This window comes from Rhinolophus sinicus, chromosome X, assembly GCF_036562045.2.
Source record: "Rhinolophus sinicus isolate RSC01 chromosome X, ASM3656204v1, whole genome shotgun sequence".
NCBI classification, from domain to species: Eukaryota; Metazoa; Chordata; class Mammalia; order Chiroptera; family Rhinolophidae; genus Rhinolophus; species Rhinolophus sinicus.
In genome coordinates, this window is record NC_133768.1 from 58,299,265 (window position 1) to 58,307,913 (window position 8,649).

The following is an 8,649-nucleotide window of genomic DNA, read 5'->3' on the forward strand; positions in this document are numbered from 1 at the left end:
GGGTTGGAATAACTAATATTGTTAAAATATAAGTTCTACCAACAGTGATCTACAGATTAAATGCAATCCCTATCAAATTTCCAATGGCATTTTCAAAGAAATAGAAAACAAATAATCCTAAAATTGATATAGCACCACAGAAGACACTGAATATCTAAAGCTATTTTGATAAAGAAGAACACAGCTGACTTTCGGCTGGGAAGAACCCAAGGTGCCAGCTTCCTTACGTCATCCCAAATCTGCGTTCATCTGACACTAGCGGCCTCCACCATGCAGTTTGACCCCAACGAGACCAAAGTCATGTATCTGAGGGGCAGTGATCGGGAAGTTGGTGCCACATCTGCCCTGGACCCGAAGATTGGCACGCTGGGTTTGTCTCCAAATAGGTTGGTGATGACTTCACTAAAGTAACTGGTGAATGGAAGGGTCTGAGGATTACAGTGAAACTGACCATTCAGAACACACAGGCCCAGACTTAGATGGTATCTTCTGCCTCTGCCCTGATCATCAAAGCCCTCAAAGAACTGCCAGTAGACAGAAAGAAGCAAAAGACATTAAGCACAGTGGAAATACCACTTTTGATGAGATTGTTAACATTGCCTGATTGATGCGGCACCAGTCTTTATCTAGAGAACTCTCTGGAACCATTGAATAGATCTTGGGGACTGCCCAGTCTTGGGCTGTAATGTACCGCCACCCTCATGACATCACAGATGACATCAACAATGGTGCAGTGGAATGCCCAGCTAGTTAAGAACTACAAAGGAAAATATTTCAATTAAAGATCATTTGACAATGAAGGAGAAGGAGAAGCAGAAGAAGAAGAAAAAAGAAGATAGCTGAAAATATTACACTTTATGATAGCCTGTTGTCAAATTTAATTACAAAGCTATAGTAATCCATACTCTCTGGTACTAGCATCTAAACAGACACAACAGCAATGGAATAGTATAAAGAGCCCAGAAAGAAACCTACACATATGTGGTTAATTTTCAACAGAAGTGTGAATAACATCCATAGGGGAAAGGGTAGTCTCTTCAATAAATTGGGTTTGGAAAACTAAATATCCACATTTTAAAAAAATGAATATGGACCTTCATCTTAAAACATGCACAAAAATCAACTCAAAGTGGATTAAAGACCTAAACATAAGACCTGAAACCATAAACCTCCTAGAAGTAAAGATAGAGAAAAAGCTTCTTGACATTTGTCTTGACTATGATTTGATGCCAAAGCACAGGAAATAAAAGCTAAAATAATCAAGTAGGACTACATCAATCCAGAAAGACTGCACAAGAAAGGAAACAATAAAAAGAAAATTAAAGGCAACCAGGCAACCTATGGATGGGAACAAATATTTGCAAACCATATATCTCTTAAAGGATTAATATTCACAATATATAAGGAACTCACATAACTCAATAGCTAAAAAAATATCAATTGGCCTGAGGAACTGAATAGATATTTTTCAAAAGAAGACATACAAATGACCAACATGTGCATGAAAAGATGCTCAACATCACTAATCATTAGGGAAATGTGATTCAAAACCACAATGAGATTATCACCTCATACCTCTTATATTGACTATTATCAAAAAGTCGAAAGATGAGTAGTGTAGCCAAGGATGTGGAGAAACAGGCACATTTTATACTGTTGGTGGGAATGTAAACTGTGTAGCTATTATGGTAAACAATATGAAGGTTCCTCAAAAAATAAAAATACCATATTGTCCAGAATCGCCATTTCTGTGTGTATATACAAAGAAAGTGAAATCTATACCTCGAAGAGATATCTGCACTCCTGGTATTCATTACAGTATTTTTCACAGTTGCCAAGATATGGAAACAACCTGTGTCCATTGACAGATGAATGGATATAAATAAATGTCATACACACACACACACACACACACACACACACACACACACACGGAGACTCACAAAATGGAATATTACTCAGCATTTAAGAAGAAGAAAACCCTGCCGTTTATGACAAGATGTAAGAACCTGGTGGACATTGTAAGTGAAATAAGCCATAAATAGAAAGACAAATATCTCATGAATCTTACTTATATTTGGATTAAAAAAAAAAAGTCCAACTTGTCATAATATAGAGCCTAATAGTGTTTACCAAAGGTTGGGGAGTGGGGAAAAAGAGTAGATATTGATCAAAGGTACAAACTTTGAGTTATAAAATGAATAAGTTCTGGAGATCTAAGGTATATGATGGGGACTATAGTTTATAATAATATATTGTATACTTCAAATTGGCTAAGAGACTAGATCTCAAGAATTCTCACTATACACACACACAAAAAAAACAGTAACTGTGTGAGGTGACAGATGTCTTGATTACCTTGACTGTGGTAATCATTTCACAATGTACACATATTTCAAAATATCACCTTATACTCCTTAAATATACTCAATTTTTATTTGTCAATCATACTTAAATACAGGGGAAAAAAAACCCCACAAAACAAAGTGGAGCACTGAAGTCTCATATTATTGCTCTAGAACGCTCTATTCCTTTAATTTTGTCAGTGATTGCTTCATACATTTAGGAGCTGTGATGTTTTGTTCCTTTACCTTTTTTGTTAGAAAGGGTGTGGGTTTGGTTATTTCTGTAGATTGGAACTGATTTTAGCTTTGATACTATTAGAAGTCCATGTAAAAAGGGAAATATATTATTTATATTGGCTTTTTGTTATAGTAAATGATTATGCATTCACTACATAAATTAAAAACGGCATCAATTATGTGTAACCATATAAAAAAGTTATTGTAAAACATAATTAATTCTGTTTTTAACTCTGAAATTGCAAAAAGTACAATGACATTATTCAAAGGGATCATTCTTTCACTGACAGTATGAAAGTTGAGGAAGAATGTTTAACTCCAATAATTGACTTCTTATCCCAGGGATAATCTCAATCACTGCACTATCAGCAATGTTTCTTAAACTATCTTATAAAATAAAACAAGAGAGGCTTTCTTTCTTCTTTTCTATAGGTCATGCATCTACTTCATCCAAAAGACTCACCAAGTTCCTTAAGTATAAATACAAGGAGGAGATAGAAATAAGCTTCACTTCATACTATTTAAAATTGAAGTATCACAAGGCTTCTCTTATATACTTTGTATTGGTAGCATTAATAAAGTACAGAAATCTGTATCAAGATTATACAATTTGTTCCATATCCAATTCTTATTTATGGAATCAAAGATGTATCAGTCCTATGGACAGCTTTTTATTGTTCTTAGATTTATTTGGTAAGTAGGATTCTTGTAATCTATACTTGTCTTGTTTTTTTTCACATTAGATTTTTTAAAAACTCACTTTATGTGACTAATTCTTCTCTTCTTTTAAATGATAATATTAAAAACTGTATGGAGATTGAGTCTACATATTCTTAGGAAAAAGTGTCTAGAAACTTTTAAGTGGCAGGGATTTAATTTTAATTCTTTAACCTGTATTTAGTTTTGAAAATTTTGTACTTCATAGTTCCTAAATAATGACTCATCCGACTTTTATATTTCAATTGTATAATTTCTAACAAAGCTAAATTATTGAAGTCACTGTATTTTTAAAATTAGTATTGACTTATTTGCCCACATAACACTATTAGAAAAGGTCATCAAAAGATCAACATTTTCTGCTAGAATATCATATGAGTAAAGGACATAAAAGAGCTTTAATTGAAGCTCTAAGATATTACACAAGGTATAATCAAACAGCAAAATGAACTTGTCAGTTGACTCTGACATGAATGAAATTATTATCCTTGTTCCAACTTAGAAAGAAGAAAAAGAAAGGCATTTAAGAAAGATTTAATTTTAACAATAGAGACTGAAAATCTCGCATCACTTGTAACTTTAATAAAAGATACAAAATCCCAGGATGAAATATGATTTGAAGTGGTACTATTGTATAGAACTGTTCTTCCTGAGGCTTGGCTATCAATTGATTGTGTGGTATAGAAAAATCACAGCATTCTCTCATTTTGTTAAAGTGTTCAGACCTATTATTTGCCATGAAAACTTGCTGTTATCTTTACCGACATTTGCAATAATTCATTTTCTGAAGGCCTTTGAGTAATATTGATTTCATATTTTGTTGAGAAAGTTTATAATTTTATTAATTTAAACCAGTTATTTATTCCTTCAGGAGCAAATATGAAGGTAGGCTGTTGGGATTACCAAGAATTCTCAAACAATTTAAACTTACTTATTAAATTAAATAGTATCATAAGTCAGTGAGGTTTAATTTATCCATAGCTGTGATTATGAAAGATTATGAATTGACATAAACCTTGAAATTACTACTGATTCCAAATGATCCCTTAATGTCCCCAGAGATAATATGAGTTACTACTTCTGGAGGGTGATTTCTAAACTAGAAATCCTGATTTTTTATTCCTAGTTGAGAGCTAGTAAGAAGAGTTTCAAATGCAACTTAATTTCAGATCTGACCATAGCTTATCCCTCCATGGTTTGTTTTTTTTTTTAAAACATGTTCTTCCTTCTGAAGGATTAAGGATGAAAGCTAGTGATTTAACTCAAAGGATTCTTGGTAAAGTGGAGAAAGTAGAGAGTAAAGGTATCTGTAACTCCAGGAGAGCAGATGCAAAACAGCCTAACACAGTCAAATAAACAAACTTTCCTGAACTTAAGAATAACCTGGGGCTCTTTTTAAAAATACAGATTCCCACACTAGCCTCTCCACTAGAGATTTTGATGCAGCTGGTTTAAGGTTGAGCCCAAGAGTCAGTGCTTTAAATAAACACTGGTGATTTTTTAAAATCAGGCAAATTTGAGAAATACTCTCTCAGCAAAGTGAGCATTGCACTATAGAAACAGAATGAGACTTTGGAGTCTGTCAAACACTGATTTCAATGTCAAATCTATTATTAAGTATTTAGAAGAGTGGGAAAATTACTTGACTTCTCTAATCTTCAATGTTCACATCTATAAAATGAGGATAAAGGGACCTATGGCTCAAGATGTGTGCATATGTGTGTGTGAAGATTAAAATGTCTTAGGACACGTAAGAGTCTTAAGAAACACTAATCTCCGTAACCCTATACTTTATTCACAAGTATATATTAACTTAATTGATGATATCATAGAGTTTTTTTTGTGTTTTTTGTTTTTTTTTTAATTTTAAAAAGTACCTTCATACTTTCCATCTGCTTTTTCAGAAGTGAAAATTTCATTGATTCTTTCTTTCATCTATGTTCCAAGTAATGGGAGTGCAGATTGTGGATGAAAAAGGGGCTACATGTTAAACCTGACAAGCTCAGAAGGCTGAAAATAACCACATAATTATGGTGTGAACATAAAAATTCCTAACTAAGGGTGCCATGGTGGAAAATCACATCCTTGGTTTGCAGCTTCCTTGACAAAGGTCAATCTTTACCTTAAGTGAGCCTATCTGTTTGTCTTTTTGCATCTAAGATAATTACCCTTGGAAGCTCAGACCCCCTAGGGGGCACAACCTGACACACCAGAAGAGGAAATTACAAAATCCCTCATTGTTATCTTGTCCTTTATGTGCTGTAAAATGCTATTAACTATCCTGTACCCACGAAAGTAAAAGAAGTGTGTGTCTCTCCATTTTACTTTCTATCCAATCACAGAGACTTCCCTGCTTTGCTTTCTCCCATTCCCTTAATCTACAACCATGGATTTCATGTAACCCTCCTCTTTTGATTCTAATGTATAATATAAGTTGCAAAATGGCCATTTCCAGAAGCATTTTCTCAATGTGTTTATACTTTGCTTCCTGGCAATTGTCATTAGTTTGGCTCAAATAAACTCTTATAAGCTTTCTCCTAGGCTTGATGTTTTTTCGTCAACAAGATAAACAAGTCACAGACCCTGTCCTCAAGCAACAGTTTGGTAGAAAATTAAAACAACAACAAAAAATTAGTATACAGTGTGAGAGGTGATATAATATACTACAAAGTGATGCAAAAACACAGAGGAAAAGGAAACACAAAAAATCAACAAAAAGGGGAGGAAGTAGAACTAGAAGTACATATGATACTTTAATAATCAGTCACAATTGAGGGAATAAGAAAGACTATCTCCCAAATTTGGAGGAGTTCATATATATTTTATACTCAGTGTAATACTGCTTTCTAAGAGCATGAACATTGATCACTAAGCTTATGTGATTGGAATACTCAGATGAAAGTGAAAAATGAAATAATTTGTTTGGATACATACAATGGAAAAATATCTGAATATGTATTATTAACTCAGTAAATATGTGCTAAGTACTCATAATGTAAATATCAAGTATCCAGATGACACAACGTACATTTTATTTTGAATTTATGCAATTTTCTGTCATACAACGAATAAAATGTTTCTAGGTGAGAATTACAGGAGTTACAAATCTTTTAATCACTGTGGAGCATTCTGTGGATAATATTTTATAAAATCATTTAAGTGTCATTACTTAAATTGTACTTTTCTAGTGTGTTTTTATTTTTATTTTATTATTAAGGGCAATTCTCCCTTTTCAAGCAAATCAGTCTTTTCCTTTTTATTAGTAGTACAACTTCCAGGAAAGTTGACTGAGAAATACCGTGTCTTTAAAATTAGTATTGTGTTGCTTAATTTCAAAGTCATTTATGTCAACTGTCAAGAAAACTACAGTGTATTTTATTTGTAATTATTCTTTCATTCTACCCCTCCCCATAGTTCCTCAAAGCCAGCTTGAAACTTAGTTGGAAAACTCCATTTAAATAGGTTGCATTTTATCAGCAACATCACATACTACAGAGACACTCTATTAGTTCGCAGATGTTGAAGCAGCACAAAGACATTAGCTGTCAAAGTAACTCTCCCTAACCACCTGCTATTTGCATGCAAAACATGCCTCCCTATTGAGACCACAAAAGTAAACACATTTTTGAGGGAAAAAGTACTGGTGTTAGCAATGACAAAACTATTCTTTTTTTTTTTTAATTTTCTTAATACAAATTACTAAATTTGTCTTTATGTAACAACAATAGCAGGGAGTTTTAAAAGACATAGAACAACTAGTAAGAAAACATTTTTGCAAAATACAATATGAAAAAACAAAACAAAACATATCAGTTCTTATCACCAATAAAACACTTGAAACAACCTAGTTAGTAGTTTAGCATAATTCCTTTTAAAGAATAGAAAGAGTTGATACTTGATATGTTGACCCTATTACTTTAATATGTAGTATAGAAAACCCCTTCATTGCCTTAATTTAAATACTGAATTACTTTAATTATTGTCTGAAGAAAACATTTATAATGGATTCTCACACTAGATCAGGACATGTTATTCTATAAGCATGTCTTTATACATGACCACAAGAACTGTTGTTCATAAACTTATTTTTACTATTTTAAAGATCAGTTCCACTGAAATGAACTGAAACCTAAGTAGTTGATCTGAAACCATTGTCTTAACTAACTTCTTATGTTTGATTTTTTTAAACAATTAAGACTACCTGTTTGATTAAAAACAATTCTCTAGTTTATTGTTCAGCGACCCTGTTGAAATGTGATTATCTAGCCATCATCTATCACAGATTCTTCTAGAAATACATTTCCATTAAACTAGTCAAATTGAAATTGAAGTTGTTATCTGTGTGCCAGTGCATGTGTGTGAGAGAAAAAGAGACAGACAGAGAAAAGTGGAGTATTGGAGAGAGGAGAATGAATGAGCAAAGTCTTTTATTCATATAATGTATGAATAAAATGTATGTGTGATCTAAGTGTATATCTTATATTGTGATATGTAGAAATTCATACACTTTACATAAGTGCATTGGTGCAACATGGTAGCTTGAACCCAATAATTAAGAACTTGGTAAGAATTTGATAAATTGGACTGCTTTTTAAGGCATAGCATTACAAAAATATATGATTACCTTATTTTATAATATTGAAAATATAAATGATTACAATACCCCTCCTGAAGAAATTTACCTATAGCTACTGTGATTAGTATAAAATAACTACAGTATCATAGACTGAGTAGGATAGAACTATTTTATCTTTTTGATGCCAATCCTACATGCTCTCTGAGTGACTGAAATAGCCAAAACAGTAGTAAAAACAATACTCATGGCTAAATTAAGATAAGTGATGTGTTGACTAGGAATGAAACAGAAAAGACAGGAAATATATGTATTTTCAAGCATTAAGTGGACCTGTACCCAGATAGATCTACTTGTTATATCAGTTGTGTTAAATGGAATTATTTCAACTTAGTCCTAATAAGATTTTGTATAATCAGCTTCCAGCATGTTTCCATTGTATATCCAAAGTGTTTTACAAATATAAACACATCAAGTGTCTGTGTCTCTGTTAAATAAACGAGGAGATACAAGATACACTATTTCCTCAAGCACATGGAATTTAGGCACATTTTCCTGGATTGCAAGACAAAATGTTAAATTCCCTTTCAGAAAAAAGAATCATGTGCCCCTTTTCTTGTTTCTTCTATTGGAATTTCTTTTAAGTACATTTAATAATTTTCATCCAGCATTTTCTTTATGATAAAAATTGAGGATAAATGAAAAGTATATGGAAAGTGTTATTAATATATTTTACCAGTTTTACTTTGTTTCTCTAAAGGAAAATGCATTCCAATG

General features: G+C 32.5%; 1 pseudogene; it reads left to right on the top strand.

Annotated features, from left to right (window-relative positions):
• The first annotated feature begins 270 nt into the window (after positions 1-270).
• Positions 271-754, top strand: LOC109437600 (large ribosomal subunit protein uL11; annotated as a pseudogene).
• Positions 755-8,649: the final 7,895 nt, after the last annotated feature.